Below are 24,464 nucleotides of genomic sequence, written 5' to 3' on the forward strand. Positions count from 1 at the left end.
CAGTGGAGTGGGAGTAGAGGTACCTTGGAAACTAAGAGGATGGGAGGAATGAGGCTATGAATGAGAGATAGTGACAAGTCTACCTGCTGGGAACTATGTTTTGCTGCCTGCATGGGTTGCACAAGATCACTTTTGATGCTAAACCAGAAATGAGCACCAGAAGCAGGGGTGGTGGTGACAAGGTAGCAGTGGTGCATCTTTCATTTAGTATTCCATCAGGTGCCTCTCCTGTACTTTCTGGAGTGCTAGCCTGTACTCTCCAAGTGATATGGATGTGAATGCTGAAGGGTAGGAGTGAATGTGCCTTTTATGTAGATTAAGGGAGAGAGAGAATAAGGTCTAGATCGTGTAGGAACAAAGTGATATCTCCTTGAGGTAAGCAGAAGTTCATCACTACTAGCAGTTTTTGAAGCATCCCAGGACTTTGGTATTCACTTCTATTTAGTTCAAAAAACTAAAAGTTCTGCTAAACTTTAAAATGTCATATCAAAATGCAAAAGTGAGAAAGGAGAGGAGTGAGGGCAGAAATAAGAAAAAAAAGAAGTCTGAACTGGCTACTGACTGACAGTAGTTTTGTGAGGTTTTTTAATTATATGTAGATTTTAGTATTGAGATTTATATTTCTATCTTCACAAGAACAACATAAATTGCAATAGAAGGCAGAATGTGTACTATAGAAAAAGAAGACTTCATACTTAGTAGCAACAGACATAAATGACATGACTGGTTCTATTTAATATCTGTATTGTAGATTAATAAGCAACAGAGATATTTAGATTCCAATTTAAGACTAAACTATTTCTAATATAATTTAGTAGCACATGCAATCTTGAATGTAATAAATCATAGAATCATAGAATAGTTTGGGTTGGAAGGGACTTCTTTAAAGATCATCCAGTTCCAACCCCCCTGCCATGGGCAGGGACACCTCCCACTTGGTTAGGCTGCCCAAGGTCCCATCCAACCTGGCCTTGAACACCCTCAGGGATGGGGCAGCCACAGCTTCCCTGGGCAACATGTGCCAGTGCTTCACCACTTTATTGTGAAGAAATTCTTTCTTATGTCTAGCCTAAATCTGCCCCTCTCCAGTTTTTACTGTCACTGCAAGCCTTTGTGAACAGTCCCTCCCATGCCCATAGGCCCATGCTATTGTTTATTTTGTAATTCTATAAACAATGGAATTTCACAATGAAGATGGCACCTTGTTTATTATATGGATTATTGGTGCCATAGTGCCAACATTTGAGAACACCCAAATTGTTTCCAAAATAAATAATAAATCTTTATTCTCTTCTTGACAGCGTTTATTGTTTTCCAGTCTACAGTTCAGAAAACAGTATTTATACAGAAGAATGAAAAATGATCAGAAAAGTGAGTAGTAAGAAGTCCTGTGCTCCCAAATGTGCCTACATTCTTCAGAATCAGGATTTTAACCCTTCTATTCATGCTATGAGGGGGGCATATCAGGATGATTCTCTTACAGAGAACCGAGATATTAACTCATATTCATCATATTTATTCATATTCATCTGGGTGCAGAATATTGTTCTTATCACAAAGGTTGTCTCTTCTCACAAAGACAAATATTCACTGTGAGAGGAAATCAAGATTAACTGTTCAGTATTTGCAGTTATAAAGCAGGTGATAATCAGTATGCTACTTTGTAAACTAAATATTTCAATTGTAAGTGATAGTGTTATGAAATGTTTTGTTATTATTTTTTTTCAAAAAATACTGTGTTAATTATACTGCATGTTGCCATAGAACAAGCAAGAGAAATTGTTCCTTTAGGGAGCTGGAGGAAAGTCTTATTTATGATAATTTGATTAACATACTGATTCTATTTTGAAGAATTAATTGAGTTTCAGGAAAAGGCCAGCAAATTATACAGTGCCATACACGAACTAAGCCATGTGTACTGGGGGCACACTGGAAGGGAAACAAATCCTGGGAAAGTATGAATTTTGTCCAGTGTTGTAAGTGTTTTCTGCCCCAGTTTATATGATTGTGTTCACTCAGTAAAATTTGAGAGAATTTCAGAATAACATTTTTGTTACCAAAGGGAACCTGAAGTTTTTCAGTCTTTCTAGTATAGCTATAGTATATATGTGAGATGATTTTTAATATGCTGTAATGCATATTTTTCAATGAAAGCTGTCTTTAGGCATAGCTGTTCTATGCAGGTGAAATATTACTTTCCTTTCAAAGGAAACAAGGAGGTCTTATGATCTTTCCTATAGCTTTTGGAGTGTAAAGAGCTGTAAAATGTCAAGCCAGAGCCCAGAGGTGAGGACTTTAAAATCACTTTCTTCCTCAAAAACTTTTTGCAGGAACTGTCTTGTTTTTAATTTATGTATGTGTTTCCTGATTGCTTGACCTAGAAACACATGAGGTCATTTTAGTACATCACTTTTAGGGCCTAGGTAGTAAAGCTACAGAAGATGCTCTGTATCTAGTGCATTACAGTCCTTCTGGCTAAGCATGCCTCTTTTGGAGCTAGGTTTAAAAGACCACATGGTGGTGAAATTAGTTATAGTGATATAACCTAAAAATAGACACTCATACAATCTAATAATATTACCTCATTCATCACACTTGGTGAGCTTTAAAATATCTGTTTCATTTGGATACCTACCTATGGACTTCTTTTATCAAAAAACTGGAGTTGAAAATTCCATAGGGTGCAATGATTCTTTATAATTATTTGCAGAGAGGTTGGAACTAGATGATCTTTAATATCCCTTCCAACCCTAACTATTCGATGATTCTATGATTCTGTGACTATTTTTTATTATTATTTTATATTTTCTTTCACAGAAATGCTGGGCTGATAGTCTATTTTGGATTTCATTTTGATCTTTTTTTGTTTTTCACTCCCTCTTTTCATAATATTTGAGGAGTTTTCCAAAAGACAGCCAAAAATACAGAAGCTTACAAAATTAAAAGCAATCAAAGAATACTTTATGCCACTGCAAGTCTCTACTGCTTATCCAGGACACAGTAAAACAAGGTTTCTTTGCTTTGTAAACACATTTCCTATCCTTCTGGCTGCTGCTTACCTTGTTGTTGCTCTCCTCTTTATGTTTACACTCACATATAGATTTTAGGTGAAACTGAGGTCTTACCAAATGTTTGACATTATACATACAACTGGCTGATTTTCACTGCCAGTTTCATGAAATGAATTGTCTTTTTCTTGCTGGATTTTTCTGCAGTGCCACAAGTGTTGTCTTCTGCAGGCAGATTTTTCTTTAGTAGTTAGCTCCACACTTAGGCCTTTGCATTAGTTGTGACATAAAGTAGTGGAAAATTTTTACCATCATTAATGTTCATTTCAATTCTTACCACTGAACTTTATAACTAAAATTATTTCAAAGAATACTAAGAACAGAAAGAGAATAAAAGTCATACCAAATACACCAGGAATATGTCCTTTCTGCCTACACCCAATCTCTTTAAATGTATAAGAAGATTTATACATATATATCACAACATAAAAAGCAACCCATTTTTTTGCTGGTGATTTTACCTTTTATCTCACTTACTGAGGAAGCTTTTGAAAGTCTCTTGATGAACCTTGAACTCTTAACAGTTTGTTGTTTTCTTTTTCATATGAAACTATTTGGATTGCAACACTTATAATCCTGTGAAACTGTAGGGGCTGGATAGCATTAGAATGAGTGCACAGCAACAAAAGATAGCTTTATGTCTCATTTATTTCTCAAGCTCAGGAAAGGGCTGATTGAAACCTCTAGCAAAGAAAAACATAATCAAAAGGTGAATCTGGCTGCTCACATCCCCAACAGACACTGATAGTCAGAACACAGCGACAAGGTGGACACCCTACACTTTCATAGCTACTCCCTTAGGTGTAGGGAAAAGCACGCATGAGAACATCAGACTGCATCTAGGCCATAGGGTAAATTCCTTGACAGCTGGTTAAACTGGCTCTATGGCCCCTCTCCTTTTATGGAAGGAGTTAAAAAACCACAAACTAACAAAGGAAAAGTTCTGTCAGTACTGAACATATTTCTACTTAGTGCTTTAGTGTTCATTGTAAATCCTGTCTGGTGTTTGGAGCTCTTTTGGAAAGTATTAGATGACAACTTTAGGAAACCTGTGAATATTTTACAATCTCTTGATTCATCTGCATACATGTTTCTAGGAAATGACAAATAGTGAAATTGCCATGTCTTGTTAATTTGATGTCTGATCTCCAGACATAAGTAACTGTGAATGCCAATACTGATTTTGAGTTCTCTGTAATCGGGCTTTATTTTGCAATAAAACTTATATTCCAATGATTTTTGTCTCGTTCCCAGTTTCACACTACCATATAATCATGTGTGCATGATTTCCATTTTGTCTGCATCCTGTAACCAAAAGGTCATGAACCATCAGTTCTAAGAGGGCAAGTTGTTACTGAGGTAATCTAATGTCTTTGAACATAGTAATCCTTCCATGAAAAGGTTGACATAAATATGCAGCACTTACTATAGACATATAGAAAAATATATTTTGCTACAAAGCTTTATTTTCTCTTCTCCTTGCCCCATCCCATAATTTTCTTCTTTGGAAAGACAAGACGACATAGCATGATCTTCAAATATCACCAAATTATTTGTATCAGTGAACTTTCTGTTATGTACAGATTGTATTTCAATCCTAATTCTGAGCTGCACCACTGAAATAAAAAAAAAGTCAGTTCAGTGAATTTTGTTACAGGCTTGCTTGTATGAAAAAAAAAACCAAAACAAACAAAATAAAACAAAAAAAGGGTTTACTTTTTAGTTTCAGAAATAATACTTCATGTCTGCAAAGTAAGACTGGAGACCAGAGACCTGGCCAGGCACACACATAACATCTACAGATAAGGAACCTACCAGAGAAGTAGACAGAGCACTGTAGCCATGACATCATGGGGCATCAGGGAGATGTCTCGTCCATGACTTGGGTTTAAGGCAGAATTAACTGCATCTGTGCCTTTTTTTGACAGAACTTTCACTATTTTTCCTAAGACATAAGCATTTGCAGTTATGAAGAAACACAGGTTAGGCTTCTTTTATAATCCTCTGAGTGAATGAATCCTCTTTCTCCTGCTGTAAATACAAAAGCAGTCACCACAGATAATACTTGGGTTGGCCTATTCTGTGAACAATTTTTTTGTAGTTTGGTTAGTTTGGTGCTGAAGTACAAGAAGTGAGAAACTTATAGTAGGCATGTTTGAAATCAGAATTATTCTTCTCAACCTTTCCTTGTCTTAATGTGTGTGTTTGTGGGCTAAATTGCTGTGAAAGTTCATATGTTCCTTACAGAAATGTGAGCTTGGTATAACTGTTTTCTATACTGCCTGTTTGTTATACATTTGTGTCCTCTCTTAGGTTCCCCATTTCATAGAATCATAGAATCATAGAATCATAGAATCATAGAATCATAGAATCATAGAATGATTTGGGTTGGAAGGGACATTAAAGATCACCTAGTTTGAACCCCCTGCCATGGGCAGGGACACCTCCCAATGGACCAACTGCTCAGGACCCCATTCAACCTGGCCTTGAACACCTCGAGGGATGGGACATCCACAACTTTGCTGGGCAACCTGTTCCAGTGTCTCACTACCCTCATCATGAGGAATTTCTTCCTAATGTCTTGTCTAAATCTTCCCCCCTTCAATTTAAAGCCATTTCCCCTCATCATATCACCACATACCTTTGTAAAAAGGCCCTCCCCAGCTTTCTTGTAGCCCCTTTCAGGCACTGGAAGGCCACCATATGGTCACCCTGCAGCCTTCTCTTCTCCAGTAAGAACAAGCCAAGCTCTCGCAGCCTGTCCTTATAGCAAAGGTGCTCCTTTACTTAGAGGTGGTATTTGCTTAGATATATCTTTGGGAATATTTTCTAGGAAGTGACACAGTTTTGTAAACTAACTGTTACATTATTTTATTTATTGTAAGTAAAATTTTGGGAATATCCAAATTATTATAAATATTCCCAGAAAGGTTGTTATTTCCAGCTTTCTTTTAAGCATCTTAAGTTCTAAAAAGAAAATTAAGGTGTTAGTGTAATTCACCATCTTCATAAGTTCATATGACCTTCTCTTCTGAAATGCTGACTACTATTTTTCTACTGGACATATGTGATAGTATAGTGGTGCTTGCACGGATGCAGGATTTTATAAGGTCATCAGAACTTGCATTTGCAAAATAATGCCTAAGTCATATTTTTTGTATTCTAATTCCTTCAGTTCATACTTACACAGTTTTTCAGAGCACACAGAGTGTAAAGCAAGACATTGCAAGGCCCAGCTGATTTAATAAGAATTCTTGGGCAACAAACGAAAATTATTGGCTTAAAACATTTGCTGACATCATCATACTGTAAATCAGAGTTCAATTATAGTTTCCAGGAAGAATAACACCATTGTGTGCAAAGGATTGTACCAGCAGAAGAGTTACATGAGAAGAAAAAAAATACTGTACTTTTTTTTTTTTCCTTTCTGAAAGCTATAGAACATCAATTACCAAAGTGAACTTCATAGACAGGTATGCACTCTGCCTAAAGGAATGTTTCAGTGAAGCATCCTGATTTAACATAGGAGTATTTAAGTGAGTTATTTAATAACAATAAGAATTTGACTTCTAAGGAAAACAACAACAAAATAAAGCTTTCAACAAGTTACAAGTCCTTTTTTACCTGTATTCCACCCCACCATGACAGTTCCAGGCTCTATTCAAGTTCAGTCTCTTCTAACAGATTTATCAGGTCTCCTGCTGTCAGTGCTCTTTGTAAACAATGATGGACCACAGCTGAAACACCTATATTGTACAGTGCTTTGTATTGCCTCCTTATACATTTTATCAAAATGTAACCTACACCTCCCAGAGGAGAGATGTGTGCAAGCAGAGATCACTGTGGTCCCAGAAAAAGGAGCGTGTGCGTCAGCTGCAATGGTATGAGTAAGGTAATGAGAGGGCATGTAACTCTATAAGCATGGGTGCGAGTATCTATGGCTCTCGGGGTTGATTACAGAAAGGCTTTTAGAAATTTGTAGCTGTTTATTAATATTTCCTAAGCATCTAATGCTATGGTTTACGTGCTGAATTACTATTATTGAATTTTAAATGTATAGTTTATGGATTGCAAGTAATTTTATGTCATTAATAAATAATAAGCCTCTTCAATCTTGATTTGGTAAACTATGTGAACCGAGTATTTGTTTTCATTGTGACAAACTTCTGTGCCTGTAAAAAAATATGATGTAGGAGTATGTGACTGTACTGGTTTAGGTCTTATTTAATCCAAGACAGGGAGAAAATCCTAAAAAAATGTTTTAGCCTACTCTGATAGCAACTAAAAGTATTGCAGCATTACTTAGAATCATTGGACTTTTATTTATGCTGTCTCTCTGTCCTTTCCCACTGTAAAGACTCCAATGACTGCATATCTTCAGTAGCTGTGCAATATTTGGGGATTTCTCTGCACTATCCATTTTTTCACTTCAGACTGCTTTGTGCTGAGGAAACAGAGATTGCTGAGATTCATAAATCAAGTGCACAGCATAAAAATGGGACATAAACTAAGCAGACACTAATACCTGACACCACTGAAGTAAGGATGAATAACATCAATCAGTATTTACACCTCAGCCTTTGTACCAGAGTAACTGATATTCTTCTTAATTGTTTGCACGTAAAAGTGAAGAGTGGAGTGAAGATCCAATCTTTGGTTAATTCTAAGTATCCAAACATGTAACTTCAAGCTTAAGATGAAGAAAAGTTAGTTAAACATTCCCTTGTAGAATTAAATACTTTTCAGAGGAAAAACATGATTTTTTGAAGTTTCTCAGGGGCAAAAATAAAAACTGAACATTTTCTTGTACCTAAGTAGCTATACTATGGGGGTAAATATCTCTAGTAATTTTTTAGTCTATTTTTCTTTCCTTCAGAAGTGCTGCTTCAAAATACATTTTTATTTTTTATTTAGATATAATTATATTTAAGCTAGGATTCATGCTGTATTTTCGATCAACTGTAGTTTTTCAGGCTACAGTACTTAAAAAAGGTTCATTTCTTCTTGTTGGAAAATACTTAAGTAGTAAAAAAATAAAACAGCAGCTCTTATCTCCATTAAAATCACTCTTAACTCAGTAGTTGCTAGATCTGTTTTTGCAACAAACATGTTTCAAGCCATCTGCATCTGAGAATTGTATCTTCCTCTGCAATTCAAAATATCAAAGAATTGCTTGAGTAAGGGAAGGATATACTCTGATTACAAGGAAAGATGTATTAGCATTAAAGTAATGCCAAGTATAGGGTACCCTTGGAGCCTATTGAAAGTACAATTATAAACACTGTTCTAAACAGAGGTGCTCTAGTTTTGTTGCTATCACCATGTTATAGGCTTTGGTACTGATTAGGATCTGATGGTATATTTGGATTGTCTGCCTACGTTGGGCTTGCTCTTGTAAGTTATCATGAGGAGGATAGGGAAAGCTGCTTTCAGGTGTGGCAGCTGTTATAAGGTTTCAGCATTCCTGTCTCTGTGACCCGTTGCTTCTCAGCTATGAAGTGTTTCTATGCCATGACTGCTATTGCTATCACTTTCATCTAAAGTTCTGCACATGTGTAATAACACAAGGATACTGAGAAGGAGGATCTTCTCCAAACCTGAGAAATAAAGTAGGGACAGATAATATTATTGTGAGTTGTATTAACACAATACTTTTCTGCTTTTAGTCACAATTTGCTATATAGTAGACTTGGAAAGATCAAACAGGTAGACTGAAAACAGTCTCCTTAAAACACATGCTGTACTCGGTCTGCTTTAGCTTGTACAAGTTAAACATCAGTTGCCAAAAATCACATGTGAACACAACTCCTTTTCTTTTTCCTTTTCTGTATCGCAGTGTCTGTATCTCATCATCAAAACTCCTAAAACCTTGAAACATTAAATAAAGACTGGTTGCGAAAAAAATACTTATTTTAAAAATGACAGTTGTAAGACATGGTTGTTAATACGCTTAATGGTGAGCTGTTCAGCTGTCTAAATGCAGATGTTTACTTTAGGTGAAGCTCAATGGACCCAAGTGGTCTAAATTGACTAGATCTCCATGCCTATGCAAGGAACTTAGACACCTGGTACGTATGTAAACCAGGATTGTATGTGCCTTATGGAGGTGACTGAATCTGGAGTTCAATCCTTGTCTCTTACTCTTAGTATGTATTGCCTAGGAAGGACAAACCTTTTTTCCACTAATTAAGTTTGTGGAGTACCATTCAGAATTTAGCTTTAATTTTTTCATTAATTACACTGATAGTGAGCATAAAGTACTTGAATGTGATATTTGGAGCACTGATGTAAGTAGTGCCTACACTGCAAAAATCTTTTTTTTCCTGAGCATTAATGTTTCACAAAAAAAAAGCTTATCTGTCCTCTAATCTTTGATCGTTGCCTAATTAGATTTTTTTTCCAACAGGTCACATGCTCCTTTTTTGAGGTAAATAAAACAGGATTGATAGGATTGCTTTGCTGCTATTTTCTAAAGCTGTTAAAAGACAGACGATCATTAGTCAAACAGCACTCAGCAAGATCAGAAAGCAGCATGCGTGCCCCTCAGTGACATTGCTACTTCAGAGTCTCTGCCAGGAGAGAAGACTGATGAAAACAGGAGCTTGTGTTAATGTGTTTTCCTCTTTATGAAGCTTATTGTTGTTCAGACGCGTCCCAGAAAGTTAAAGACTGTATTTTGTGCTGCCTGATCTTTTGGAGAATGTAGGTCAGCCTAAAGCAAGAGCAGGATCTGTGATCCTCCCCACTGGTTTGCATAGAGCAGGAAGCTCAGGATCACAGCAGATAAATGGAGCCCAGGAACATTGACAGAGAGTCAGGAGTTACAGAAAGATGTCAGACATTGTCTGAATGACAGAAAAATTTGTCTGATGGCTGTACAGAGTGGCTCATGTTTTCTTTTCTGAAGATGGCTGAGAGATGCTGGATACTTACAATAAGATAAATTTATATGAGATAAGATTTATATGACAATTTGGCACTTTTCTTTTAAATTATTGCTTTCCAAACACTCAGGATCATTTTGAAATGATGAGAAATATACTTTGTGAAGACCAAGAAATTGAGGATATTCTCATTTGAATGCTGACCTCATTTACAGGCTTTCCTGATATGTTTCTTGATGAGCTCCTATTATCCCTGATAATCTTCAGAGGTGCAGCAATAGTATGTGCAAACAAAATCTACATTTACTGTGAGTGCAGTGACTGAATACTCCCATGAGTCATATCGCCAAAATGCAGCCTTGCAATACTACTCCGTCTTATCCAAACCTGGTGTTGACATGAAAGGAGAGGAAGGGGACAGAAATGGGAGGAAGTTTTACCTGTTCAGATTATTAAGAGACATGATGGACATCTATTAAATAGAAATACTGAAGAGATCTGCCCTGTAAAGAGTATTTTTGCTTGATAATGATTCCATTAAAATACTAGCAGTAAAAAACTGTAGCTAGGAGGATGTGGAAGCAATACTAGCAGTTGATATCTGGAGGGATGCTCTTGGGGACAACAGCCATGATTACCAAACTGCCCCTGACTTCCTCTGCTTTATGAGATGATTCCAGAGGCTGAGGTAAAACAGCTTCTGTTCTTCTGACTTAAAAGTTTAAACTTTAAAAACATAGTGGGAAGTTCTAATTATCAGTACTACCGTATCTGCACTGGCAATTTATTAGCTCTCACTGTTGCATGGCTACTTACACAAATATTGAGTCAGGATCAATAGCAGGAAAGATATTCTATGTTGGGGATGGACTATTTAAAATCTTCCTGTGGTGTCACAGCACCTGGGGTGAAGTGGTTTCTCTGCATTAATGGAGCTCAGGCATGTAGGGTATGGCATAAAGTCTACTTGCTTTTCTGGCTTTTTGGAGTGCTGCCAAGCACTACAGCAACTAATGAAATGGGCTAAACTTACTAAGGGGTGGTATCCATTTACATGTTAATGGCAATAATATACATGGAAGAGGCACAAAAAAGGTTTGCTGTATCTCACATTTCTGACAGCTTTCCCAAGCATCATTTTGGTGGCTCATATGATTAGTGAGTACTGAGTAGTGCTCAGAACACTGGCCCACTTAACTCGCTAATGTTTGTTCATATATGATTAATAGCTGATCTTTAAGTGAAGTTTGCTGTCCACACATGAAAATGCTGTCACTTTGCCACAACATATTTTTTTTTTACCATGTTTTGATGTGCATCCATATAACTGAGCTTTAATAGATATGTGGAATATTCCTTTCTGTTTGTAAGGGTCCCAGATCAAAGCCAGGAGGGTTTCGTTTGGAAACCCCCAAACCCAAGATTAAGACACAAATGAGGTCAAGTGCTGTACATGAAAAAGCTTTCTTTACTGTAAAAAGGCAGTAGATGAAGAGCAAGATAGAGCAAACAACAACAGTCAATAGAGGCATAAAGATAGAAAGTTAGGCAAGGGTTCAGGATAGGTTCACAAGAATAATCGCCACCATGGGTCTGCAGAACCTTCAAGACTTGGCATCTCGGGGGTCCTGCAAATAGTTGGTGGTGGGCAGAGGTGCACATCCTAGCTTTTTCAGGTCCTTTTATATCTTAGCATGTCCTGCACATCTTCTCCCATGCTTGCACATTGCTATCCACTGTCTCCAGCAGTGGCATGGGACCCACCTTATCAGAAGAGTGTTTCACTGATTTCGTTTTTTCGGTGCCTTCCTGTGCCATGTAATAGCTTGGCAACAGCTTCTAACAATCTTTGAGAGAGATTTTCATTTGGCTTCTCACACTGATACCTACAAACAGTAGGTCAGTCCATGGCAGCTTTATTTGAATACCTGTTTTCCTTTTGGTTTGCATTCATAAGTTAGAAAAATAAAATATCCATGAAGTTTGATTTTATGATCTTGTTGACAGTGAATTGAAAGAGCTGAGCTTCTAGTGGTCTTTCATTTCATATTGTTCTCTTATTCAACAATTGGTTGCCACTGTTAAAAGGATGCTGATACTTTTTGCTAAAAGAACGAATACATCTGACTATTGAAATGCATTAGATTTCCTATATATATTTTTCCAGCCTAAATAACTCTTGCTCTTTTTTTTTAGCATATGTATGTATACCCTGAAGTATCACAAGATGTGCCTTTATCTATCTCATAAATTATTACAAATTAATTTTTCAGAATCTATTTTGAATTACTTAGAATATCCATTCTTGTATTTTTTCAGTATAAAGTCATCCAAGCATCTTTGGACTGTGTAACCAACATTGCTGAGGCATCCAAGCGTTTCAACAAGTTTACATGAGAGAATCCTGCAAGTTCAAAACACTTAAGAGTTTATGAGAAAGTAAGTAAAAAATAGTCTATGCTTTCAAACAGCCTTCTTGGCTGTGGGCTTTATTTCACTCTTTAGGTCCTTCCTAAAGAGCCTGTATCCCTCCATGTCAACACCCCAATCATAGGATCGATCCCACCATGTCTCCATGATGCCAATGAGATCATAGCCTTGGCTTCATCCTCTTTTACCTTTAGCTATCCCCAGGGAGGCATCTTGGCTATGCTAGCTTCTCTTTAAAGTCATTGGTGAGCAATAGACCCCTCTAGATGGTAATTTATCACATTAAAGAATAATAAAGGTAAGTGTTTGAGATACATGGAAATAGTTGTCCTATGGAGGTATTTCTCACATTTCACTATTGAGAAGGGACTCTCAATGATTAAATGTGTTGAGCCTTCTCCTAGAACATTGCTCCAGTTGTCTTCTTGCAGTGGAGTGACTTATTAGGCTTCATCCAGAATAAAACCCAGTGCAACTATGAAACACAGCAAGTTCAGGAAAAAAGATTCACTTTACCATTAATTTAAATTTAGGCATCAGGGCAATAACATAATATTCTATTTTTAATTCATTATTTCCAGGGTTTGTGTTTTGTGCTACCAGAATACAGATTTACTTTGCCTTAAAACAACACTATTAGACTATATAATTTCTGAGCTGATTAGCAGTTTTAAGGCTATTCCTGTGCCTTTTATCTTGTTAACAAACTTCTTTCATATATTGCATGACCAGCAGATTTCAAGTTTAACATTACTATAAGAACTAGTTTCTATTCCAAGATAAACCTTTATTAACTTTATTATAATTATTATTGTTCTCCATCCATGTTTCTTTCAGTATTTTCATATTAAAAAAATAAGGACAATGATGAAACACCTCTTTCATTTAGATTCCTAAATATATTGCTGTTAAAAGCCATGGAGTATCAGCAGATTACCAAGTTGTGGTCAAAGCTTCTGTTGTTTCAGTTACAGAGTTTGGAAAGTTTAAATCTCTTCTGATGTAAAAAAAACTATCACACCATCACAATATATCTAAACAAACAATGAATTATTCCATCCTTCTTACTAAGGTCAATGTAGGTGTTTTTCTCATTGTACAACTTGTAAATATTCCTACTTCATATTTCCCAGAAAATGTGCCTTTGATTTTAATTCTTGTCTGAGTGGGCAACATTTCTTTTTCTTCAAGTGCATTATTAGAGTTAGCCCTTTGAACCCACTTTTAGAGGTATCATATATTGATGGTATACTTGGATACTCTGAGAACAGGCAAATTCCACTCTAGTGAATCATGTACATTGTCTTCCACTTTCAAAGGAAAAAAAAAAAAAAATTTAACTGCTGCACTTGAGCTCAATGCCGTAGTCCTACTGTACTTCAGAAGACTAAATTATGCTGATCCCACTTCTAATGCTATCGATGTAACTTGATTCAGTCTTTTATGGTAAAACAAGTTGACACATTCAAGAGCTGGGCTGACCCAGTTCTGGGGTGCTCAGGAGCACTAATACATTTTTTTATCTGTGATAAGGTTGTGCATGACAACCTTTTATTTCAGTTACATGCTTACCTAGCTCTTTCTGCTACTCCATCCAAATGCAGATGTTTTTGTAGAGGTCTTAACAAGGAGATATGGTGCAGCTTTGTAATCCATGTGCATTTTGTGCGGGAGGGGTACATTTAATTTTTAAATATCATCTTAACTGACTACCAGTATCATTTGGGATACTAATTTTAACATAAAACCTCTATATATTATGGATATTGCAAATATTTCCCCAGATGCTGAACCAGATATTAAACTAATATTTCTCAGCTAATTTTCATGTGATCAACAGCAGAGAGGTTTTACTGAAGGGTCTTAAGCCTTGGGATTGATTTTTTTTCTCTTACAGGACAAAGCCTTAATGTGTAGGTTCCTGATACTGTCTTAGATATCACACTGCTAGAAGCTATGGCACAAGACCTATAGGAGACCCTCTACCTTCTGAAATTGCAGCTGGCACTCAAGCAGTATTTCCTAAAATGCCTAAAATTCCCCTGTATAACTATGTTTAGCCACCAATATTGCTTCCTGTCATAGTGGACTATCACTTCAAGCTGAAGTGTTGCCTCCATAAAACAGATACAAATTTTCTAATGGGGCAGGAGTGGGAAGAGGGACTGCAACTATAACCGTGAGAAGTTGCATGGATAACTGGATCTCACAACCTGATTTAATAGCTTGAATACTTGCTCCCAGGTTGTAGCATGCATACATTTTTAACTGCAAAGCAAAATCATAATGAAGAAAACATGCATTTGAATCAAAGGATTAATAATTTTCCTTGTTAGCTTGAGAGGGGCTCTGCATAGTTTCAGAATTGGATCTAGAACATTAATCATGCAGATTCAAACAGTTCATGCAGAGAACTCATGTTCTCTGAGCATCACTCATGAGAGCATCACTCCATGACAAACACATGGCTAGTCCTGTCTAAGAAGTTTCTGCTCAAATATACTACAATCCTTTTGGCTAGAATTAGGAAATGTCATCTTGTACCTTGAGCTCTAGAAATATACTCCTTAATATTAAAACTGTTTTAAAAGCTGTCACTGTGAAAATCTAAAACCGAAAAAAGGCTATTTGCTTACCTACCCATGTCTCTTTTTACACGGATTTATTTTTTGCTTGAATTACCATGAACTTCATTTTTCCTTAGTAAGCACTTTCCACAGAAATATTTTAAAATTACTTGGGTTTTTTTTTACTGTTCATTCCCAGATGGGCATATACCAAGGATTACTATGATATGCCTGAGTTTCTAGAATACTTACAAATGACAATGTTGTAGTTTTATTGTTTACTCTTCCTGGACCAAATTCTCACCTGGTATCAAGTGGCTTCATCAGTTCCATTGGTGCTGTTTGGCAGGTTGGACCATTTGAATACGTTTCATTTGAGGATTTGATTTTCTGTACTAGTTATCAACAGACTGCTGTAAAAGGTAGTCATGCATATTCTAAACTGAATTAAAGTGCCGACCCAACAACACAGCTAAAGATATACTTAAGTTTCAGCAGGCTTTAAATGTGGCCAAGTAGCTAATGTTGTCTAGTGTTAAGTAGGTGCTTTAGTGTTCTGTAGAGCATGAATTAAATATATTAGTTAAGAAGCTCATAAACTTTCCTAGGATCCTCAAAATGAGCAGTATGTACAAATAGTACATAAACTACAAGTACTAACATAAACAGAGGAGACACTACTAAAAATAAAGGTCTGCTTTAAAGATGAGACTGTAAACATGCTTTGCCATTCTGACAATTACCAGATTGTAACAAGGTTCTTGTATGCTGAATGAATGGACTAATGTCTAAAAACAAAGGATTTTTTTTTCACAGGTTGTGCAAGAACCTAGCTCAATAGTGAGGTGTGTTCTGCATCAATGTCTTGTTCAATACTTGCACTGATCTAATAAACTTAGAAGAAATAACTTCTGAGAGAAGCAGTACTAGGTCTATATAAAGTGAATATGGGATTTATGCCAGAGTCCGAATAGAATATGCAAGACTCTATAGTAACACTAAGCAGAAAATATCACCTGAATAACAAGTTTCTAAAGATATTTTCTTTGAACTCTATGTTCTCAACATTTTTGCTCAATTCCTTGGAGTACAGACAGCCAAAAAATTTACAAAGGGAATACAAACGGGCAGCTATCTAAAAATGTCCCTTGAAAACCAGTAAGCAGTATTTCTGATGGACTCATGAGATGATTTTACTTATACCTTTGGTCACTGTAAGCATTTGGATTGCTGATTACCCCAGCAGCAGTTTAATGAGGCCAAATAATGTGGTAAAACATTCTCTTGAAAGCTGAGAAATCAGGAACAGTGAGATAAAGATTAAGGTGTGTTTCATCTAACACTTCTGATACTTACTTATAAAATTCAGACTTCTATTAATCCAAATTTTACTAAGAACATTGGTAAATATTGCTTTGTCTTTAGCAGATGTTGTTTATTTTTGTCATTGCTCAGTACATTTTAAAACATTCTTAAATCTTCAAAAGAGCGTTCTTGCAGAAAACCTTTCTTAACAACTGCTGAGGAATAGGAAATAAAGTTTAAAAGAAGAACCGTTGGTAAGGAAGGTGTGACACTTCGTGTGTTACGTATATACAAACTGTACCCAAAGAGTTTCCCTTTACACAATTTCCAGTGTTTGTTCCTAAATGTGGAAACAATTACAGATTAACTACTGTCATATTTATTAAAATTTAACTTGTTTTCTTTTGTTCAGGAATAATTTTATTACATAAACATATCTTTGCAGGTATGACTAAAATACTTAAGCTTTTCATGTATATAAATTAATTTATTTGTAAAGATGCTTTTGAAGAGTAGGAACAGAAAGAGACCAGTGTGCAAGCTGTACATCGTCGGTATGTTAAATTATAAATGGTATTTTTCATCTGCAATGGGCACAAATGACATAGAATATTTAATGACATTATCAGCTGTGTTCTAACATGAAAAATTTAGGCCAAAAATCTACCACTTTCAATCTTGAGATCAAAGTCTAAAAATAGAAGATAATAATCCTAGACAAGCTAGATTCAAGTTAGATAACTAGCACTTAAAAAGCTTAAAATGCCCACACTGAAAAATAAAATAAAACCCCAAAACAACAAATAAATTACCAAAATTTTTATTTACAAAATACAGGCCAGCATGTGACAGAAATTTGCCTTTTTGGCCTAGAAAAAGGATATGAGAAAGTAACACAAAGGAAAAAAGTATCTACTTTTCACTATGTCAAAGACACATTTTATCAAGTGTTACCGCAGAAACTATTTCCAGTGAAATTGTTTTGCATGTATGGAAGAGTAAAATGTTCACCGTTTGGAAATGTTCTTTTGTCCATGCTTTACTTTTGTCTCACTACAAGGCATTGTGAAATAAGCTCAAAGGTCTTTTTAAGATTTTCTTATACCAGATGATTCAATCAAAATGTTGATGTTTCATATGGAGACCTACTCAGTTTCTCCAATTTCTACATGTCTATGGATAATAAAACTAAGTAAATAAAATAAATACAGGAAAATGTCATGTCAATCAGTCTCCAGTGATAAAGCATGTCAGTGACTAACACAAATATGACGGTTCTCTGAAATTAATTTTTTTATAGTAGAATATTTTTCTTCAGGGCTATAATAAAAAAACCCATAAAATTAAAAAATGGTGGTGCTATACATAAGGTCACCTGCCAAAGAACTTAAGTTTGCAATCAAGGCAGTAAGAAAAGCAGAAAGCAATCTGAAATCATGTGCCTAAAACCAAAATGTGTAAGAGGGTACCAATCAAACTCCAAGATATCAGGCAAGCACTAATGGTACAGAAGTGGAGGCAATTGGCTTAGACCTGGAAAATCTACAAAAGGTAACTGACTGATGCACTGTTTAGATTATAAAAATAAATTTTCATGAAAAATTTAAATTCATAAACTTCCAAGCTTGCATTCTAGAAATGGAGGTGAGATTACAGGATAATGGTTACATCATGAGTTGCTCTTTGTGGGCTAGACACAGAATCTTGCAGGCTATTGTAAGTATACTCAGGATCTTTAAATAAGCTTACTATAGAAAATTCACTGAAAATTGTCTGAATGAAATATCTTAATATTAACATATTAAATTAATCTGTACCAAAAGCAATATTAATACAAGATAGCTAAAAAGCAAATACGTTTTGTGAACACGTCATACTAATGATCTCACAGGGACCCTTACAATTTACTGATATTCCAACAAAGCCTGAAAGAGAAACAATCATAGGAAGGAGTAAAGAAAACTGCATTGACAGCATGGTATATTGAGCTACATCGTGAGGGAAAGTGAGGTTATTGGAAACAGTTTGAAAGTAGTGATCAGTATCTGTTCCATGCAAAATATTGTCTCATAAACAAATCACAGTATGGCTATGTATAATATAGTATAATCTATCTCCAAATAAATTACTTGAAACCATCTTCCTTGTATATCTTATTGGTATCTGGATCACTGTATAAAACAAAAAATGATAAAGCAATCACAGAATCACTAGGTTGGAAAAGACCCACTGGATTGTCGAGTCCAACCATTCCTATCAAACACTAAACCATGCCCCTCAGCACCTCGTCCACCCGTGCCTTAAACACCTCCAGGGAAGGTGAATCAACCACCTCCCTGGGCAGCCTCTGCCAGTGCCCAGTGACCCTTTCTGTGAAGAATTTTTTCCTGATGTCCAGCCTAAATCTCCCCTGGTAGAGCTTGAGGCCATTCCCTCTTGTCCTGTCCCCTGTCACTTGGGAGAAGAGGCCAGCACCCTCCTCTCCACAACCTCCTTTCAGGTAGTTGTAGAGAGCAATGAGGTCTCCCTTCAGCCTTCTCTTCTCCAGGCTAAAAAACCCCAGCTCCCTCAGCCGCTCCTCGTAAGGCCTGTTCTCCAGCCCCTTCACCAGCTTTGTTGCTCTTCTCTGGACTCGCTCCAGAGCCTCAACATCCTTCTTGTGGTGAGAGGCCCAGAACTGAACACAGGATTCAAGGAGCGGTCTCACCAGTGCCGAGTACAGAGGGAGAATAACCTCCCTGGACCTGCTGGTCACACCGTTTGTGATACAACCCAAGATGCCATTGGCCTTCTTGGCCACCTGGGCACACTGCTGGCTCACGTTCAGTCGGTTGTCAACCAACACCCCCAGGTCCCTCTCCTCCAGGCAGCTTTCTAGACAGACTTCTCCTAGTCTGTAGCACTGCATAGGGTTGTTGTGCCCCAAGTGCAGGACCCGGCATTTGGCCTTGTTAAACCTCATGCCATTGGACTCTGCCCAGCGGTCCAGCCTGTTCAGATCCCTTTGCAGAGCCTCCCGACCCTCCAGCAGATCGACACTTCCACCCAGCTTAGTGTCATCCGCAAACTTGCTAAGGGTGCCCTCAATGCCTTCATCCAGGTCATTGATAAAGACATTGAACAGGGCTGGGCCCAGCACTGATCCCAGTGTATATGTATGTAACATGTAAGTCAGCACTAACTTTTCCAATAGTTTCTGTTAGATGTTATATAATTTTCAGGAGCTTAGCAACAAATAATTTGAACCACTTTCATCTTACACAGAAAATTAGCATGAAGATGTGGGTCAGGACAAGCAAAAAGTTTTGAAAAATAATTGTTAGATGTCCACTGTCAATCAACTGTCTTTGCATCACACCGAGTTAATAGCATATTTCTACTTCATTCAGTGGGAAACTATTTTGGCATACAGGTATGGTAATGACATTTTCCCATCATTTCTTTGTCTCTAAAACTTTGCTAATTTTTGCTTCAAAAACTCCCCTTTAGCATTTCTTCACATAATAGTTGAAATGTTTATTAGTAACCTAGATCATGTTGGATTAGTACATGTAATCAGGATAAAAGTCTTTCTCAGAAAGCTCTTTTCAGAATATTTCACTAAGAAATTGTTCCAAAGAAACATGCTGGTAAATGAAAATACTGCATGGCAGATGATGTTGGTTACCCCAGTATTAGCAATTTATTCAAAAGCTGTAAGTCCATGATCAGATTTCTCTAATGGAGGTACATTTTCTTCCCATTTTTCCCACAAAACAAAATAGCCTGCTTTGCAAAATATCTTGTAATGAAGAAAAAGGTATGAGAGGAAGATAAGTGGAAGATGGAAAAGCCCAACCTACCTAAAATATATTGAAATCATCACATCAAAACTGTTCAAGAGCTCATCTTGTGCAATAACCTATCTCCCAGGAAATGTTCTATGACTCTTGAGAAGCAGCTTTCAGGCTTATTATGCAAACAACATAGAATGAGAAAATTCTCATCCTGAGAATGAGAACTGAGGAGATTTCAGATGTTTTATCATATGGAGGTTTTCTCTGTTTGTGATTTTTGTATGAAAAGATATTTTTTTTTGCCAAAGAAGCCCTCTTAATCAAGGGTTAAATATATCTAAACGTTTGACCAATCTACTCGCGACAAAGCTTGTTTTCTCTATAGTTTTGACATGAGTTGGTTTCAAATATCTGACAATAGCAGCAAGTCATATTCAATTAAACATTTGCACTCTATTTTTTTGTCTTAAGATTTTTAATACTATAACTAATCCTTTTATCACTTTAGACAAGACTTAAAGTCTTCTACATCAATACATGCATTGTGTAAATATCCTGCAAGACTGACCTAAAGGGACCATGATAAAAGCTTACTTGAGTAGCTCCAGATATGAGACTTAGGGTACCATTTTTAGCTTGGAGTAAAATCTTAATTTGATGTTTTTTACCTTGTTAAAAGCCAAAATTAGGTCTGACACTGTTTTTAGTCCCTTGACTCATAGAATTGAACCTCTTTTTAATCTGATGATACATTCCTTAAAATGAATTTCACTGACATGTTAATTCTATATTGGTTTAAGAGAGAGACTTCCTGACTTACTTTTGACATCTCAGGTGACATCTTGGTTAGAAATATCAACTTTTTTACTTACCTTGACAAAAAGACAATAAGTGTATCCCAGGTAATTTATTTTTTTCCAAGTTTTAACAAGAACTGAAGTAATTTCAGCTTAATTTTTTCCTCTCTGGTGAAACCTTTTGTTGTCAGCTTCCGTCGAGAGTAATTACAGAACATACAGACCTTTTAACTTCTTTCAAAATACTGCATATGCAAGAAAATACATGACTTTTTTTTTTATTATGTATGGCATCTACATGTCCTCCTCAACCATTTAATTTCTAGGATTGAGAGGGGAAGAATAAATCTGGTATCTTTTCAGCAAAGAGTCTGAAAGTATCACAGAGAAATATGAAGTGACTTGGGTTTGGGATGACCTCATCAGATTGAAAGTAAGAACCCACCACTCTATGTGAAGTGCAGCTTTGCTGCTTATCAGATGTCAGTCATCAGCAAAGCAGCACATCCTTGGCTAAATCATAATCCCTTTAATGGTCTATTATTTCATTTCATGGTGAACTTCAAAGGGAATTGATCCCAAATGATTCAGTGAAGGCCATCATTTGATCACTTATGTTGGTTCTTTCCAAAGTAGTCTGAAATACAAATTTCTCTGACAATCATATCCTAAAATCCTTTCAGTGATCTTATATGAACACAAACACACAAAATGAAAAAATAAAAATAATGCAGAAATTGGTTAAAATTGACCATGCACAATATTCTTTCTTCTTTGTATTTCCGAATAACCCACATATCCAGTTACTGACATTCCCTGAAAAATACCAGTCACTAAAGTAAAGCAGTGGAAATTCTGCCCTATCACATAATCTGTACATGCAGAGGCTGAGGGGGCTGTTAGGTTGGAGAGATGGCAAAAGAGCAGAAGCAAGGAGACTCCAGAATAAGGTGAGTTTTCTTTTGTATAACCTCCATCTTCACTTCTCAGTTACATTTCTCTCTACGTATACATTCATACTTTATATGTAAACGTATATACACAGTACATAACTGCAATATACGATACATACTTATGCAATATGTACACAATATGGATTTACTAATAATGAAAGTTAAATATACAGAAATAGATTTGTCATGCAGTTGTACCTGCAGAGTAGTTTTAATTTGACATTCCTTCTTCAAATGTTCAATTCAATAATTTATATTGTGTCTAAGAAAATTTGTCAAATATAAAAAACTCTTCATTTTATTTCACCAGATAGGTGTGCTGGTTATGCTTTTTATCTTTTTTTATGGGAGTTTAAATAAAGAGAAAAAAAAATTTTACTCTTTTATTCCATAAGATAATTAAAGGGTTATCTAGAGTTACCTAATCTAAGCAATCACGCAAAACATCCCTGTTCAGCAGCTTGTTAGTTTACCTTTTAAAATTGGTTTCCATATTCACTTACCTCTGGCTTTGTAAAACCACGTAGAACTTTACCTTCTGATGATCATGAGAATTTCACCAATTCCTCACTTCAGTTACTCATGAACAACTTAGGATTCTTTATCTTTGAGTCACTATTGATTTTTAGTATTTCTCCCGCTTTGTTCTTATGTTATAAATTTGCAAAATGAAATGTTATGTGTACTGAATTGGTACAAATGCTCTAGCAGCCAAGACTCTTTATAAAGAGCATAATATCTTTGGCTAGAGCAGACAGGCAAGACCAGAATTTCTTTACTTGGTTGTGCCCAAACGTATGTTAAAACATTGACATCAGTTAATATCACAGGAAATATTAAGCCAAAATTCAAATAAAATGGTTCAGTTGACTTTTTCAAGGAGATTTTTTTCTGTCCTTCTTTTCAGCTAAGATTTATAAAAGTCTGTTATAAAACCCATTCATTGTAAATTAATTAACACAATTTTCCCAATCCCGATCTATAACTATTACTTTTTTTAAAATCTTTATACAGCATGAGAAGTACTATTTGATTAGTCTCTGGAAGAGTTAGTTCATCTAAGCTTGGACTCTAATATTTTTGTTTTGTGATCTCCCTCAGATTTTCAAAGATAAGCTTGGCCAGGCCACGGGTGGTCTGAGATACGTTTAAAGAATGATCTGATATTGCAAAGAAAGGGGGTGACAGCTCTGCCTTCCTTTGCTGATAGAATCTCTTACACCTTAGCACATTAAAAATCCCCAAAATAAGCCCCTGACAAAGGATGCTTAGTATGTCAAACATTTTCATCTCAAAAACATTGTCTCTATAAATTGGAATAGACTAGGGTATGGAGAGGGTGTAGGGGTGTTTGAAAAAAAATTAACTGAAATAGTTTTTCCACCAAAATACATATTTTATGTTGAGGTTTTGCTTCTGCACTTAATGGTTGTTACAGTTTTGTTGGGCCCAGGATGAGAGACAATAATTCCTGAGACTCCTTGTTGCTGCAACCCAGAGGGTAAAGCCAGAGTTCATCCTCTAAGGGAAAACAGAGACATGGAGTAGCTGAACCACAGCTTTCAAGATTTACACCTATTTGTACTTACAGAGTTATTTCTTTATAAAATATTTCAGATGCGAATGAAAGATGCTGCTGTTTTATAAAAAATATTTTGGTTAGTATTATTTTCCAGCTTTTTTTATTTTGACAACAACACAATAGCTACAGAAGGAAAGCAATTCGAGGTGAGGCAGAATGGAAATATCGTTACATTTAAAAAACATTTGTCAAAGAGTTCTCATGAATTTATTCAGCCAGTCTAGAACAGGATGACAAAAATAGATTATTTTTTTTTTCTTTTTTGGAAACTCTGCTCTTGACTAAAACTCACTAATAACTTGTATTTCTCTTCTATAGTCTATTTAATCCTGAGCCAAAACTAATACCAAACCCCTCAATGTATATGAAAAACTGAGAATGAGTCCTCAACATAACTTTTCATGACAATCAATAAACTTGTGTAACAAATACACATGAACTCTTTTGTTATCTGCATGTCCTTTTGAAGATCCATAAACCTGGCTCACAATCTTTACTGCTACAATGTATGATTAGGAAAACAAAATCATTCTTTGTTACTGTTAATACAAAGAAATATAGAGTTTAATTTGTCATTATTCATAGGATTCATGACATTCAATAAATACGAATTAACACTTACATAAACACAGATGGGCATGTAAACCCTCAGTGCCATATATTTTAAGCAGTTTTATTGCTCATTTATGCAAAAGCAAAAGCTTATAAATCCTCAGGAATCTGAGTGACTGTAGAACTTTTGATTAGGTAGAGGGTGAGAGACCTCTCATTTGTAAGACATCACTGATACGTAGGATCTGCAACGCAGAAGACTCAGCATTTAATTCCAGACAAGCACATCACCTTTAAAAGATTTCTGACTCTTTCTTTTAATTATTACATCATGTTGCTAGGAGAGGGAAAGGACACTGTAAATTAGTTGACTTAGCATCATGATATGTGAATTGTTACATGTAATGGTTTGCAAACAATTTTAAATCTGAATATTTTGAATAAAGATATTGAATAAGACCATCAGGACTGGCTCATGAATAGTCTTATACCTAAAAAAAGAGAGGTTTTCTGAGCAAAGATATTTTCAAAAATATAAATCAGTGAGTAG

Source organism: Phaenicophaeus curvirostris, chromosome 2, assembly GCF_032191515.1.
Source record: "Phaenicophaeus curvirostris isolate KB17595 chromosome 2, BPBGC_Pcur_1.0, whole genome shotgun sequence".
Taxonomy (NCBI): domain Eukaryota; kingdom Metazoa; phylum Chordata; class Aves; order Cuculiformes; family Cuculidae; genus Phaenicophaeus; species Phaenicophaeus curvirostris.